Source organism: Bison bison, unplaced genomic scaffold (assembly GCF_000754665.1).
Source record: "Bison bison bison isolate TAMUID 2011002044 unplaced genomic scaffold, Bison_UMD1.0 scf7180017864465, whole genome shotgun sequence".
Taxonomy (NCBI): domain Eukaryota; kingdom Metazoa; phylum Chordata; class Mammalia; order Artiodactyla; family Bovidae; genus Bison; species Bison bison.
The window spans coordinates 468,323-486,181 of NW_011495026.1; positions in this window are offsets into that span (position 1 = coordinate 468,323).

Sequence of the window (17,859 nt, forward strand, 5' to 3'; positions counted from 1 at the left end):
TCGGTTGTGTCCGACTCTTTGCGACCCCATGAACTGCAGCACGCCAGGCCTCCCTGTCCATCACCATCTCCCAGAGTTCACTCAGACTCACGTCCATCGAGTCAGTGATGCCATCCAGCCATCTCATCCTCTTTCGTCCCCCTCTCCTCCTGCCCCCAATCCCTCCCAGCATCAGAGTCTTTTCCAATGAGTCAACTCTTCGCATGAGGTGGCCAAAGTACTGGAGTTTCAGCTTTGGCATCATTCCTTCCAAAGAAATCCCAGGGCTGATCTCCTTCAGAAAGGACTGGTTGGATAGACCCCAGTTCAGTTATGGGTCGGGAAGATCATCTGGAGAAGGAACAGACTACCCACTCCTGTATTAGTAGGCTTCCAACTGGTTTATATTTTTAAATAGACAATGTATCTCTATTTCATTTAGTACATGTTGTCAAGGAAATGAATAAGAAAGATAAAATTTGTAAACTCTGGAAAGAATTTACTCAGTCTTACAATAGGAGATCTATTGGTCAAATTAATATTAAAAAATAACTGCCCCTCCTGAATCAATATCATTAAAGTAAAAATAACCATAAACAGGTGAGGATGTTTACAAGAATATAGCAAAATATTGAAAATCATAATGCAATTAATTTCTGTTAATGTTTTAGAAAACATCAGAATAGGCAAGTACATAAGCAAGCACTTTACACAATAAAAATAGTAGTAAAGTCAAAATATTTAAAGTGCCTATTCTTATTAATTCAAAATAAAATTATAAAACAGACATAAAACTTCACATATGCCAAAGTACAAAATGTTAGATTGTGTTTATCCATGAGTGAGTTAAGAATAGGAAAATGAAAATGTCTATATACTGCATGTTAGCATGTAAATTGATGTGTTCACAATGTAGAACAATTTAGCATTATTTAGCATGTTAATATTAGTATTTAACAAAGTTAAGCATATGTAACCCTGTGACCCAGAAATTTCATTCCTAGAGAAATCCTTATTCATATACTTTGAACAACAAACACAAAAAGTCACAAACAATCACAATAGTAGTAAACACAAATAATCAAGAAAAAAATGGAACAATTAAGGTCCATTAGTAACAGAAGAGCTCATCCATTGGAATACTAATACATACATCAAACTGGATTTTTCCAATAACATTAATTAGAGAGAAAAATAGTAAAGTAAATATTGAAGAGGAACAGCTGGGTGGAAGGATTTATTTTGTTGGACACTAAAACTTTATCAGATAGAGCAATTCAGACAGTGTTATATTTTTCTAAGCACAAAGTAAGATTAATTAGAGGCTCCATCATCAGATCGATGCATATGCAGACATTTAACTTTTGTCAAAATTTCATGTGTAAATACATATCAATGGATAAATGATAGAAATGGCAGTCCACTCAATAATGAAAGTTCTACTGATATATGCCTACATTAAAATAAATAATAAATAATCTAAAAATAAATCATATAAATGAACTTATTTACAAAACAGAAATAGACTCACAGATTTGGAAAACAATCTTATGGTTACCAAATGGAATAGTGGTGGGATGGAGGATAAATTAGGAGACTGGAATTAATATATACACACTATGCTATACAAAATAAATAACAAGGACTTACTGTACAGCACGGGAAACTATATCCAATATCTTCTAATAACATAACGGAAAAGAATCTGTAAATCAATAAATCTGAATTACTTTGTTCTATACCTAACACTAACAACACTGCAAATTATTCACTAAACAAAAAATTACAAGAGTCCCATTATTGTAATGAAATCAAAATTTAAGAAAAAAGAAACAACTCTTGCCTTATAAAATGCAACATCACAAAATCAAATCCAAGCTAGCTATAGATCTAAAAATCAAAACAATAGCTTATAGAATGGTACATAAAAGATTGTGTTCATGGTCTTTGAGTATGAAACAGCACTTTTAAAAAAGTCAAATAGAAACATGCAAAAGACTTGAAAAAATAATAACATAAACAACTCAAAAGACTAATAATGGACTTATCTCCTGACCTGTCTTACTATACTTCAGGCTTGCTACTAATACACAATTTTTAATATTTATTACATGTAAAAATTTGGCGAAAGTTATTTTAAACAATGCAAAGGTACAAACACACAATGGATAACTGAAAAGGAATAAGGCATTCATCAGATTACAGGTGTAATGATATGGTAATGTGCAAAAGCAAAAGTTGCTCAGTCCTGTCTGACTCTTACACTGGAGTGGGCAGCCTTTCCCTTCTCCAGAAGATCTTCCTAACCTAGGGATCAAACCCAGGTCTCCTGCACTGCAGGCAGATTCTTTACCAGCTGAGCCACAAGGGAAGCCCAAGAATCCTGGGGTAGATACCCTATCCCTTCTCCAGGGGATCTTCCTGACCCAGAAATCAAACTGGGATCTCCTGCATTGCAGGCGGATTCTTCAGCAACTGAGCTATGAGGGAAGCCCCATGGCAGTGCTGTGTTTGGTGGAAAAATAAAGAGGAAACTGATGATGGGTTCTACATTTGAAGCCAGACAATTAAGGTAATAATGAGAAAAAAGATGCAAGTTTTATTTACTTAATTCAGAACAATCAACCATAGAGAATCCATGAAAAATAACACCTAGCTCTTATTTTCTCTTTTTGAATTAAAAGTAGAGATATTTTAATCTATTTTTGTCATTGTTATTGTTTTGGATTTTTTACAAGAGTTTCTGGCCTTAGTTTTGGAATATTTCTAATTTACTTTTCCTTTTTTGATACCTAAACTTCTTACATGCATATTAAAATGGGATTATACTACTTCTTTTTAAATAGATTTTTGAATGTATTCTAGTTATTAGCAAATTTATTCAAAATTAAGTATTATATTTCATCTTCTAAAGAAATAAATCTTTTCTATGCAATGATGGACCTTGAAAATTCAAAAGTATGCATACAGAACACATAATATTCCCACTGAATCTAATGATTTAACTGTTGTTTAATTCATTTAATCATTCTTCTTTTGAGAGAACTATATTAAATAAATAGATAAAAATTCATCAGCAGCAACCATATTTATTTGATGATTTTTAAATATCAAAGTCTTGAAGAAATATATTTTTTATGAGGATAACCACTGCTTCAAATTGTGCATTATTTCAACAATAAAAATTCAAAATAGGTATTGCTATAAAAGGGGAATTTTGAATTTGTGAATTTTTGCTTTCTCATCCAATTAGACACAAAAAGAAAAAGAAGTGACTCTTTATCTTTTAAAAGAAGGGATGATGAATTTTAATATAAACTATATTAAAATCCTCTCTTCCTTGAATGATTGAAAAATATTTTTAAAACTATATCTAGATATTATATGTGGGGATACTTCATAACATTATTTTACATATCTGTTCTTTCTCTATAGTTGTAACTTTATACTTACACCTAGACAAAATCTACAGAGTAAATAAGGAGGAGCTTGGCTCTGATCCAAAGAATTTCAGTTACTGAAACATAGTTTCCTTACAGAATACTGTCATATCCAACTTTCTCCCTGCTGAAAATCTGTGACCAGTTTTTCAAGAAGTTCCACAATTTATCTTCACATGGTATATCAGAAAGAGTATATAATAATAAATATTTCATAAGCTTAAATTCTTATTTTGCTTCTCTTTAACTGGTGGTGCCTCATATATATAACTACTATATGCTAAAATGAATTACTATCTAAATATATTCCAAATAATTACTTCAATAATCTGCATTAATATTTGAAAACTTAAAAGAAGTGCTATAACCTAAGTAACATGGTTTACATTAAGGTGTATAAAAACAAAGAACACATTCCCATAACTTATATTTAAATACACACCTTCATGTATTATAATCAAATATCACTGGACTCTTGTTTCCCTCAACATGAAATGATAGAAAATAGATGTGTATTTTTTCAAAAGTTATCGTATAAACAATATTAAATTCAAAATTAAGAGCACATAAAAGTAAAACTCAAGTAATTTATTATATTATTTGAGCAAATACTATCATAAATTTATTATTATAAATGCAAAATAACAAGAAGAGTCAAGTCTACTGGTTGGATCATGAATTATTTATTAAACAGATGCTCATGATCAGAACAAGGTATGTGTGCTTGACTTAAACTTTAAGAATTAAAAAATATATACCTAAAGGCTTTGAGAAATAAAGAAAAGGAATTATCTATTAAATATTTTTCTGAGTAGGTATCAGCTAAAATTCATGCCAAATTTATATGCAGATTGGAATTCTACTCAAAGGGTTTGTATTAAAAAGATAAAATATTCTTAACATGTCCTACAATTTTTATATGTGAACTATATCTCAATAAAGCTCAGTCAACAAGCCCAAATTGTTCAAAATTATAATAGATATAGTACAATTTGTGCTAATTTTAAATTTAAAAAATTTTAAAAATCAATATGTGGTGTCAACATTTTTAAAATTTTATGGCTAACTTTATGAGTTGAAAGTAAAAAATTTATTTGTAATTTATTTCATGTTAATTTATACAACATTGATGTATCTCTTTTCTTGAAGTATATAGTACAAATGTTGAAAATATTTAATAATGTATTGACTATGAATCTGCTTAATTTTTCTTTATTTCTTTTGATTTTTTTGCATAGTTACATCTTGAATTTGCTGTAACATATATTTATTGATTAACTGGAAAAATTGTGTAATGGTTGCCCGTATAATGGTTGCCCCCAGCTAAAAATGGGATGGGAAATGGCCTATCTATAGTCTGATTGGCAGAGAAAGAAAATATAAATGAGAAAAAAACAATACATCATTAATTCAATTGTGAAGTATGTGTAAATGATCTAAATAAATTTAGAAGTAAAATAAATTCTGATATAGAAAAATTTGGTAAGAAACATACAGTAACTTTTGGATACCATCATTTAAAAAAATTGAATTCTATCTTTGAGTCTGCTCTTACCTGTGTTTTTTTGTTTTTTGTTTTTGTAATAAATTTCTCATCATCTTCCATGTGAGATGTATATACCAACTGATTAATTTCAGTCTCTCTAGCATTTCCTCATTTCAAAGGGATTCGGTCTTTCTAAGTAATAAGCAGAAGGTATCAGTCCATATATTACAGCTCCATTTTGCTACAGTAGGTCAATATCTAAACCAACGGGCATTTTACAATGCTTCCACTGTTGCAAGTATGTCCCTACAGTGCCTACATGTGGACAATAAAATCACAGTTATAGGCAAAAATTCATATTATTTATCATTATTCTCTAAATTTCAAATGGCTTTATGCCAGTTCTTGTGTCAACAACCGAAACATCATATGGCGTAAAGTTAATATGAAGTCCGGGACTTCTACCAGCTTCTACATGTTCAGCTATGTCTGGAACCACACTGTGAAAGATTTACCTAACATAAAGATTGACATAACTAGACAGAACACTTTTCCTTAAAGTTCTTGAACTCATTTTGCAATTTCCCACTTTCTGTCTTCTATTAACTCCACATAAAAAGCTTTGTCAAAATACTACAGAGTTTATTTTTACACTGTAATTCTAGGATGGAAGGTACCTACCTTCCCTACATTTGCTTTAAAAAAGAGGACATCTGGAGAAACACAAAAACAAACTAAAAAAGAAAACACAAAAATAAAATAGGAAAAATTACACTGGTTAACATTCTCTAAGGTAAAATAGAACTTGTTTGGAAATACTCTAAAGCTTATCTAGGATATTAATTTATAGAGGGAGATATTACATTTTATTTTATATAGTAAGATTTACAGAAATTAAGATTTTTATCTGGGCAACATTATATTTTTAGAATCACAATTCATGAATTTCAGCAGAAAATCATATTAGCCTATTATAGCTCCTAATAAATGATGTCATAAAATCAAATCCATGGCTATATTGTGGATCTAAAAATCAAAACAATAGGTTATAGAATATAACATAATAGGGTATGTCCATGGCCTCAGAATTTTTTAAAAAAAAGGTCTATAAGAAAAAGCCCAACAGAAGCATGTGTAAGAGACCTAAAAGACACATAAAATAAATAATGCTGGACTGCAGGAATAGCACACTCTTAAATCGAAGATTAGCTGTCTTACCTTTTTCCCTCAAATACTGTCATTTTATCATGTACCTCTGAAAACTTCCAAGACAAAACAACAGTCACTGTCATGTTCAGAATATAAGAATTAAATGTCACCTTACAGAATTCTTCACAACTGAGCTTAGATGAGATTTTAGTTACCATTTCAAGTCACTTATAAAAGTTAAGGCAGATTCAGACAAATCTTTTGTATCTACAGCTGTACATGCTTTAAGAATGGCCTTGAAAATATATTCAAATGACTACAACTCAATTTGATCCAAAACATTGAACTGAAATGATGTAACATGGGGTTTAGTCCTTCCTAACTTGAATTAAACATGTGATCTGGTTAAATCAGTCTTGTAGAGATTTATGGAATGATGTCAGTGTCAAAATAAGGACATTTTCTTTGACTTAATGATAAGAGGAGGGTTGAATATAAATAATAATTGTTTAAATAACTAATAATTTCAGATTTAACATTAAGAAGAAAACTTAATACAAATGTATCCACCTGATTTAATAGAAATAAGAATCCATCCTTCCTCAAGATATTGACTATATTCTTCAATCATATTGCAACATATACTTAAAATACACAAATAATTTTATACGCAAAAAATGAAGCATTTAACCAAAAAGTTATAAATTTTAAGTTCAGTTCAGTCGCTCAGTCGTGTCCAGCTCTTTGTGACCCCATGAATCGCAGCACGCCAGGCCTCCCTGTCCATCACCAACTCCCGGAGTTTACCCAGACTCACGTCCATTGAGTCAGTGATGCCATCCAGCCATCTCATCCTTTGTTGTCCCCTTCTCCTCTTGCCCCCAATCCCTCCCAGCATCAGGGTCTTTTCCAATGAGTCAACTCTTCACATGAGGTGGCCAAAGTACTGGAGTTTCAGCTTTAGTATCATTCCTTCCAAAGAAATCCCAGGGCTGATTTCCTTCAGAATGCACTGGTTGGATCTCCTTGCAGTCCAAGGGACTCTCAAGAGTCTTCTCCAACACCACAGTTCATAAGCATCAATTCTTCGGCGCTCAGCCTTCTTCACAGGTCCAACTCTCACATCCATACATGACCACAGGAAAAACCATAGCCTTGATTAGATGGACCTTTGTTGGCAAAGTAATGTCTCTGCTTTTCAATATGCTATCTAGGTTGGTCATAACTTTCCTTCCAAGGAGTAAGCATCTTTTAATTTCATGGCTGCAGTCACCATCTGCAGTGATTTTGGAGCCCAAAGAAATAAAGTCTGACACTGTTTCCCCATCTATTTCCCACGAAGTGATGGGACCGGATGCCAAGATCTTCGTTTTCTGATGCTGAGCTTTAAGCCAACTTTTTTCACTTCTCCTCTTTCACTTTCATCAAGAGGCTTTTGAGTTCCTCTTCACTTTCTGCCATAAGGGTGGTGTCATCTGCATATCTGAGGTTATTGATATTTCTCCCAGCAATCTTGATTCCAGCTTGTGCTTCTTCCAGCCCAGCGTTTCTCATGGTGTACTCTGCATATACGTTAAATAAGAAAGGTGACAATATATAACCTTGACATACTCCTCTTCCTATTTGGAACCAGTCTGTTGTTCCATGTCCAGCTCTAACTGTTGCTTCCTGACCTGCATACAATTTTCTCAGAGGCAGGTCAGGTGGTCTGGTATTCCCATCTCTTGAAGAATTTCCCACAGTTTATTGTGATCCACACAGTCAAAGGCTTTGGCATAGTCAATAAAGCAGAAATAGATGTTTTTCTGGAACTCTCTTGCTTTTTCCATGATCCAGCGGATGTTGGCAATTTGATCTCTGGTTCCTCTGCCTTTTCTAAAACCAGCTTGAACATCAGGAAGTTCATGGTTCACGTATTGCTGAAGCCTGGCTTGCAGAATTTTGAGCATTACCTTACTAGCGTGTGAGATGAGTGCAATTGTGCGGTAGTTTGAGCATTCTTTGGCATTGCCTTTCTTTGGGATTGGAATAAAAACTAATCTTTTCCAGTCCTGTGGCCACTGCTGAGTTTTCCAAATTTGCTGGCATATTGAGTGCAGCACTTTCACAGCATCATCTTTCAGGATTTGAAATAGCTCAACTGGAATTCCATCACCTCCATCTGCTTTGTTCATAGTGATGCTTTCTAAGGCCCACTTGACTTCACATGCCAGGATATCTGGCTCTAGGTCAGTCATCACATTATACATTTTAGCAGTGTGTAAATATTGTTCAAGAGTGTGACACAGCTTATGTATTCCCACAGATATAACAAATACGTCAAAGATAAATATTACATAATGGTGAAAGCTACAATATAGAAATAAGAAAAATTCAATATAATACAGGCAGAAAAATATTAGGATTTGACTGAACTGAAATAACTGAGCAGTTGCACTTGTTTCACTGAATATGATAGAAAAGTACATCTGGGAATTAAGTAACCTGGGATAGATTCACAGAATCTAAAGTAAAAGCTACTTACAAAGTTGCTTTGGGGAAATAAACATGAAAATAAATAAACTGCTAGATTTGACAACATAGTCTATTTAGATACGTACATCCTTAAAAAATTATTTTTCTAAAACCCTATCATCCAGGTAATTATGATGATGGAATCCACAATTTGTCCCTAGATAAGTAGGGAAGAGATGTAATGGGGAATCTAAGGGAGAGGGAAAAGATAGTGGAGTCTGTAGACTGACAATCATCAAGAGGTCAAAAATCTGAACTAGTGTGAGGCTTGAACAAGTGGTGATAGATGAAATGAGCAGTAGAAATGATAAAAGAGTAAAGCATTTTGAATTATTTTTTAAATGTCAAGAAATACTTGCTCTCCAAAACAAGGAAGAAGGAAAATTATTCTGGTGGTTAAGAATAGGGGTGAGATTGAGGGGTGAGATCTTGAAGAGTTATCAAGTTGAGGTAAAAGTAATAGAGAATAATGGGGTTTCAGTTGAAAAAAAAGTCTTTGAGAGTCAAAAGCAAAAGTGTCATGGAGAAAAGAGACCAAATAATTTGAAAGAGTACATAAAAATGGAAAGCCTGGTATGCACAAATGTTACAATTCGAGGACAAAGTCATTGGCAATATTTATGTGTTTCATTGTTTGCAGAAGGAAAGAACAATAAGTGTGTGGAACCTACAAATCAAAATAAAGAACATAGATACTCAACCTCTTGACCACTGGGTATGTGAAGCTGGGATGTGCAAAAGACAGCACCTTGCTGAAAGGGCTTTTGAGGTTATTATATTTTACAGGCACACTGGATTCCAGTCCTCACTGAAAACGTGGAGTCATTTGTTAATCAGAGTGTGAGCATCCCAGAAGACGGATCAAGATGTGTGATGAAAGAAGATAGGAGAGTGATTCTGGTGGAGATGTAGAGTCATATGGTGATAAAAGTATAACAGATGACTGTGAAAGGGAAAGATAAATAAGAACGTGACACACAGAGCTTCATTCCTGATAGTCTCTTTGAAGAGAATGAAAAGTTGTTAAAATACATCACCTAATATTTTAATGACTTCAAAAATCATTTTGATGACGTAAGGGGTTGCGACTTCTAGGAATATCATTCAAGGTAAGCACTTATAAGGATTTTACTTAATAAAAATTCTCATAATGCTTGGACACACAGAAAACTCTCCAGCATTATACAAATTCAAATCGGTATAATTCAAATTCAAAGCTATAATTACAGGTATTTCTCTCTTTTTTTTTTTTTTGCTATAATTTTTTTCTTACTGAAATATACAGCTTTCTTATTTTTAAAGTAAACTTTTATTATATTCAAACAATTAAGAGAGGACTATTCTGTTAAATAAATGCAATTAATGTGTATTATGCTTTGTATATTTGTTTCATATTATTTATAGGTCTTTGTCTACTGCATCAAAATTTACAGGAATTCTGCGTATGTTTAGCTTAATGTAATCACTTTCTAACTGTGCTCTATAGAGACAACCCAGATTCAGCAAAATTAGCTCTAATTTTTTGTCTTTTACTTGTTTCTGCCTCTAGGTTAAATGCAGTATGAAATAAATATGTTAGAAAACTTGAAAATTGTGAAAATCACTGGCTTACTGGAAAGAGTATTCTATTCAAAGATGAAGCTTTAATCTCCAGTTTAAACAGTCCTTTAAATATAATCTGTGTCTGGATTTTCCCCTCTATAAAATATTCCAGTGAAATATTTCACTTCTCTTATAGAATTAAGATATATTTTAAGCTTAGCATTTATTATAGAACTATGCTATTACTTTTTCTATGTTAACATTCCTTGAAGCACATTCCAAAGTAAAAAACAACCCCAAAATAAAAACCTGCTATCAATAATCACTTTTATTCCCCTCAAATTATTTCCTTCTCAACATCTTATCATTGCTCTGACTTAAGCTGATTCATATATTATTGAATTGCCTCCTTCATTTGAACTTATCTCTGTGAAAGCTATCTTCATATACATATGAAATGGGTATAGTAAAAATAACAACAATGGTAAAACTATCAATCACAAAGAAAAGTTTACCTAGTAACTGTATAAGCAATTGTGCTATTTATTTTTTTATTTTTACTTCAATAGTAACACAGTGATAAGGATGCTTGCCTTCACTTTCTCCATTTCCAAATATCTTGGTCATTAGAGCAGAATATCTTTGTTTTCCAGACTCTTATGTCATTGATAATACCCAGCTATGACAGGTTTATCTTGCCCACTACTTTGGTGACTTCCTGATTCCAATAAGCTGTTTTGAGCAATATCAAAATGCAGAAGTGTTTAGAACTACTTTGATATTTGGCTACTCAAAGAAAAGTATTTCTTCCAGATAGCAATGAGAGAACTAACAACTCTTACTATACCTAAATTTATTAATAATTTCCTTTTGAATTGTACCATTGCCAATAATTCAAAGTACAGTAACAAAGTAAATGGGCAATACTTCTTTAAGTGAACATCCTGAATGTGAGTGGCTGTATTTCCAAAGTTAACAATCATAAATGTCTTTAAGAATGATTGTTTCGTCTTTTAATTTTTTAAATTTGTTTATTATCTCCACAAAATAAAAAGGCCTTTAAATTTCTTTTGAGTTTTCAAACATTAGTATTCCATATTTTCACTACATTAAAATGTCCAAATATGAGAAAATATTGGAATGCCTATATAATTTCATGGCTGAGAGCAAAATGAACATGAGCACTGTCTTTTGGTCAAAACCTATTAAGAATTTCAAGACAGTGACATCAGAGCATTAAACCAAATAAGAGGTCATTATACTCATAGTGCACTGTGTGACTGCACAGGCCACACAAAGGTGAAGCTGGCATTGAGCCTATATCCATACAGGTGAGTCTTACAGATTCTCAAAACTGAATAAAATAGAAAATGTGTTACATGTATGTGTTCAGTTATTTAAGTGATTATGAATTAATTGGCAATGATATTGGGATTTGTGCTCAGAATCTCAGTTTCCATCTGAATGAAATTTCTATATACATTCATTTTTAAAATTAAAAAATTCTAAGAGGATTTATGAAATAAGAAAATTAAAATAATTTAGATGTTAATTCTGTATTTAACTCCGTATAATTAAATATACATATTATATTACTAATTTAAGCAAAATGATCAAGATAAAAATGTATAGTCAAAATTAGCCTATTTATTTTAAAATTACATATATTGCATTAAACAAATAAGACTTAAGAGCATAAAGGAACTCCCTGGCAGTTGAGTGGTTAAGACTCCATGTTTTTACTGCTTCGGCCCAAGTTTAGAGTTTAATCCCCAGTTGTGGAATTTAGATCTTGCAAAAAAAAAAAAGGATCTAAGAGCATAAATGAATATTTTTGAACATGTAAAAACATCTCCTGGATGTTTTTGAAACATGTTTTAGCAGAGCAAGAGCTAATGACTGATCCACCTCCTGCTTGAATAACCCAGTAATGTAATTTGCAAGAGGTTTGTAATTTCATCCAAAACATATTACGATAAGAATGTATTTACTTTCACAGGGTTTGACCTACATAAGAATTTGTAAAAGAGAAAATCATTGTCCTTCTTGAGCTTAATGACTGTGTTTCTGAATTCACATGCATGTTTACCTGACCAATCAATCCTTCTTACTCATTATTCAAGTTATCTGGTAAAATTAATTTCAAATATAATTGATGGGTTGTCTGTTCTGAATAAATATGTATGTTACAAATGCAAATGCACTTATGTATTTTACAGCTATGCAGTTTCAAGAACTTATTTCTATCTGCTTTTTATTCACTTTTTAAAATTAGGCTACTGATGCATATTAGAATTTAATTACACCAATTAGTACTGCCACATCAGACATATGATGTGTCTTCAATTAAGAAGTACCTAATGGGTATTAGTACAATTTAGTTTCATAATTAAAGTTCTAAGAACAGCACAAATTAAACATTATGATTACAAAACATTAAAAATCTACTGGCAAAATTAAAGCTGAATATTTTAGCTTCTCCCTTTAAGTTGATTTTTAAAAAGAAAATCAGGATTACCTAAAACACAATGTTAATATTATTGAAGAATTCTTAAAGAGAGAAAATTATGCATACATGTACATACATGGGAGCATATATAATAATTAAATCTTTAGGAAGGCACGAAACACTTATGTCATCTAATGGGCATTGCATGCTCAGTTGCGTCTGACATTTTGCAACCATTTGGACTGTAGGCCACCAGGCTCCTGTGTCCATGGAGTTTTCCAGGCAAAAATACTGGAGTGGGTTGTCATTTCCTACTCCAGGGGAACTTCCCGACCCAGGGATGGAACCCCCATCTCTTGTGGATCCTGCATTGGCAGGCGGATTCTTAACCACTGTGCCACCTGCGAAGCCCCTAAAGATTTTCAGGGTGTTTTTTTGTTCTGTTTTTGCTTTTTCATATGTAAATATTCAGTTTATGTATAGCCACTTAGAACTCCTGCTTCAGGGAACTCAGCCCCAGCTGCTGCCCAACTGATCTGAATGACCTTGTTTGTACTGAGGCCATGATTCATTAGGCTGTTCCTGGCCAAAGGTGAGGGCTACTGCTGCTGCTAAGTCGCGTCAGTCATGTCAACTCTGTGCGATCCCATAGACGGCAGCCCACTAGGCTCCTCTGTCCCTGGGATTCTCCAGGCAAGAACACTGGAGTGGGTTGCTATTTCCTTCTCCAATGCATGAAAGTGAAAAGTGAAAGTGAAGTCGCTCCGTCGTGTCCGACTCTTAGCGACCCCATGGACTGCAGCCGACCAGGCTCCTCTGTCCATGGGATTTTCCAGGTGAGAGTACTGGAGTGGGGTCCCCTTGCTTTCTCCGATGGTGAGGGCACTAGTATAAGAAACATTCTTAGAAACACAGTACGCTTCTTGCAGAAGACTCTGAACTCCTCATTAGTTTGTCCAAAACTAACTAAATCTGTGCTTCAGGCTGAAAGAAAATGTCCCAGTCCTTCCTTCCCTTCTCTTCTCTTCACAAGGCTCAGAATGCATTGCTGTTTGTAAGCTCCCAACACTTTACATCAGCTCCCTCTCTTTAATGCATAACAGGAATTTCTCCCTATAAATCTTTCATAAATCAATAACTTTTTGGTGTCAGAAAATCTAACCTAATAAACTGATAGGAAATACACGCATATATATATATTACAACTTTAGTCATTATTATAGTATTATTTTTAAATATTATCTTATGCAGATGACACCACCCTTATGGCAGAAAGTGAAGAGGAACTCAAAAGCCTCTTGATGAAAGTGAAAGTGGAGAGTGAAAAAGTTGGCTTAAAGCTCAACATTCAGAAAACAAAGATCATGGCATCCGGGCCCACCACTTCATGGGAAATAGATGGGGAATCAGTGGAAACAGTATCAGACTTTATTTTTCTGGGCTCCAAAATCACTACAGATGGTGACTGCAGCCATGAAATTAAAAGATGCTTACTCCTTGGAAGGAAAGTTATGACCAACCTACATAGCATATTCAAAAGCAGAGACATTACTTTGCCAACAAAGGTTCGTCTAGTCAAGGCTATGGTTTTTCCTGTGGTCATGTATGGATGTGAGAGTTGGACTGTGAAGAAGGCTGAGTGCCAAAGAATTGATGCTTTTGAACTGTGGTGTTGGAGAAGACTCTTGAGAGTCCCTTGGACTGCAAGGAGATCCAACCAGTCGATTCTGAAGGAAATGAGCCCTGGGATTTCTTTGGAAGGAATGATGCTAAAGCTGAAACTCCAGTACTTTGGCCACCTCATGTGAAGAGATGACTCATTGGAAAAGACTCTGATGCTGGGAGGGATTGGGGGCAGGAGGAGAAGGGGATGACAGAGGATGAGATGGGTGGATGGCATCACTAACTCGATGGACGTGAGTCTGAGTGAACTCCAGGAGTTGGTGATGGACAGGGAGGCCTGGCGTGCTGCGATTCATGGGGTCGCAAAGAGTCGGACACGACTGAGCGACTGATCTGATCTGATCTGATAGAGATATTATTTCTAGTACTATATTCAAAATTAGGATCATGGTAATTTTTATCTTCCTATTCACAAGGACGCTTACTCCTTGGAAGGAAAGTTATGACCAATCTAGATAGCATATTGAAAAGCAGAGACATTACTTTGCCAACAAAGGTCCATCTAGTCAAGGCTATGGTTTTTCCAGTGGTCATGTATGGATGTGAGAGTTGGACTGTGAAGAAAGCTGAGCACTGAAGAATTGATTCTTTTGAACTGTGGTTTGGAGAAGACTCTTGAGAGTCCCTTGGACTACAAGGAGATCCAACCAGTCCATTCTGAAGGAGATCAGTCCTGGGTGTTATTTGAAAGAAATGATGCTAACGCTGAAACTCCAGTACTTTGGCCACCCCATGCGAAGAGTTGACTCATTGGAAAAGACTTTGATGCTGGGAGGGATTGGAGGGCAGGAGGAGAAGGGGACGACAGAGGATGATGGCTGGATGGCATCACCAAGTGGATGGATGTGAGTTTGAGTGAACTGTGGGAGTTGGTGATGGACAGGGAGGCCTGGCGTGCTGCAATTCATGGGGTCACAAAGAGTCGGACACAACTGAGCAACTGAACTGAACACAAGGAATTATATTTAAGGTAAAAACACCTTTTCCCCACAATTTATATATCAAAAATAAATTTACATTTGTGGTTTAGTTGCTAAGTCATGTCCAACTCTTGTGAGTCCCATGGACAGTAGCCCACCAGGCTCTTCTATCCATGAGATTTTCCAGGCAACACTGAAGTAGGTTGCCATTTCCTTTCCTAGGGTATCTTCCTGACTCTGATTGAACCAGGGTCTCTGGCATGTAGGCTGATTCTTTACAGACTGAGCCACCAGGGAAGGACTTGAATGTACATTACATTAAGACATTTAAAATCCACTTATTTCAATCATTACCATTGATATATGTAAAAAAAAACAAAATTATAGGTTAATTCATATATTTTAGCATTAACATAATTATCATAAAAATCCTATGAAATTATTGTGCCTTACTACAGATAATAAACTAGGTTAAAGAGAGGTGTAAGTGAGTGCCAGCTGAAGCAGTATTTTCTTGCATCCATGAACACATGTACACTTATCTGAGGCATGCGGATAAGTGCATATCAGATGGTACTGTGTATTTATCAGACATGAATGCATATATCATGAAAATTGTCCATAAAATTTTGATGTCTTGGGGCGATGATACATTTTAGCTTATGTCTTAAATAAATCTTTTTTGGAACACAGGTATGTTTATTTACATATTGTCTATGCCTGCTTTTGGGGCTAAAATAGTAAAATTAAGTTGTTGCAAGAGATTGTATAGCCTCCAGAGCCTAAAACATTGTCTATTTGGCACTTTAGAGGAAAAATCTGTCAATCTCTTACCAAACTCAAGAAACTGAGACCACATACACAATGGTGTTGTTGCTCATTTGCTAAGCAGTGTGTAACTCTTTTCAACTCCATGAACTATGTGGCATGCCAGGCTTCCCTGTCCTTCACTATCTCCCAGAGTTTGCTCAAGCTCTTCTCCTTGAGTCAGTGATGGTACCTAACCTCATACTCTGTCACCCCCTTCTCCTTTTGCCTTCAATCTTTCCCAGCATGAGGGTCTTTTCAAATGAGTTGGCTCTTTGTATTGGTGGCCTAAGTAGTGGAGCTTCAGCATCAGTCCTTCCAATGAATATTCAAGGTTGATTTACTTTAGAATTGACACATTTGATCTCCTTACTGTCCAAAGGACTCTCAGGTCTTCTTCAGCACCACAATTCAAAACATCAACTCTTCAATGCTTAGCTTTCTTTATGGTCCAACTCTCATAAGTGTACATGAATATTGGAAAAACCACAGCTTTGACTATACGGACCTTTGTCAGCAAAGAGATGTCTCTGCTTTTTAAGATGCTGTCTAGGTTTGTCAAAGTTTTCCTCCCAAGAAGCAAGTGTCTTTTAATTTTATGGCTGCAGTCACTGAACTGCTCCTGATTCTGAAGCCCAAGAAAATAAAGTTTGCCACTGTTTCCACTTTTTCCCCATTTATTTGCCATGAAGTGATGGGACCAGATGCCACGACCTTTGTTAATGTTGTTTCAAGCCAGCTTTTTCACTCTCCTTTTTCACCCTCATCAAAAGGCTCTTTAGTTCCTCTGTATTTTTGGCCATTAGAATGGTATCATTTGCATATATCAAGTTGTAGATATTTCTCCTGGAAATCTTGATTCCAGCTTGGGCTTCGTCCAGCCCAGCATTTCACATGATGTACTCTGCATAAAAGTTAAGTAAACAGAATGACAATATACAGTCTTGACATACTCCTTTTGAATCACTTCATTGTTCCTTGTCCAGTTCTAACTGCTGCTTATTTACCTGCTTCTGACAAAATGTGGTCCACTGGTGAAAGGAATGGCAAACCACTCCAGTCGTCTTACCTGGAGAACCCCATGAACAGTATGAAAAGACAATGGTGATCAGGTGCTAAAACTCAATGTTCTGTGTTAACATAACACAGCTCTGAAAACTAAGAACCAAATAAACTGAGTCAAAATGAGTTGGTTGGTTGTTTCAGAATATTTTGCTCAGAAAAAATAAAACTGTAAATCAATGAACAACTTTACCACTTGCTTCAGGAAATCCTTGCAGATCAATTTATCTGAAGCAATATTCTACTCACCGAGGTAAACAGCTCACTTAACAAACAATGCCTTATCAAAACTCACTTCTATACCTTCACCACATTCTATTTACCAATTTCTAACTACTAGCTCATAAATTTCCCAATCTCCATCATTTCTCTTCCCTGAAAGGTCCTACTTAACTCCACTTGAAATCCAACTGTAAAATCTTCCAAATATCTTCCCCGGGTTCCTTTTTATAAAGTCCTGAAAACTTTGTCAAGGTCCTCTTCTTGCTCACAGGTATGAATATGAAAAAATATGAAATTATATTCCTGAATGTCAGTGAAAATGTTAAAGCATTTTTGGACAGATTATTATCCATAAAGGATAACAGCCATCATCCAATAACATGAGAAGCAGGTCAGGTACAATAATTTTATTATTGACAAAAGACAGGCAAGACATATTGCAGGAAATAAGTAAAATAACTTCATAATTCTAAAGATGACCAATATCTAAGAATACAATGGGATGTGAATCAAAATTTGCATGGTAATAAAAGTAATCTTTCTTTCCAAGGGGAAAACAAGTTTGAGATTACAAAACTATGCTTTTCTAAAAGTGAACCAGATGTC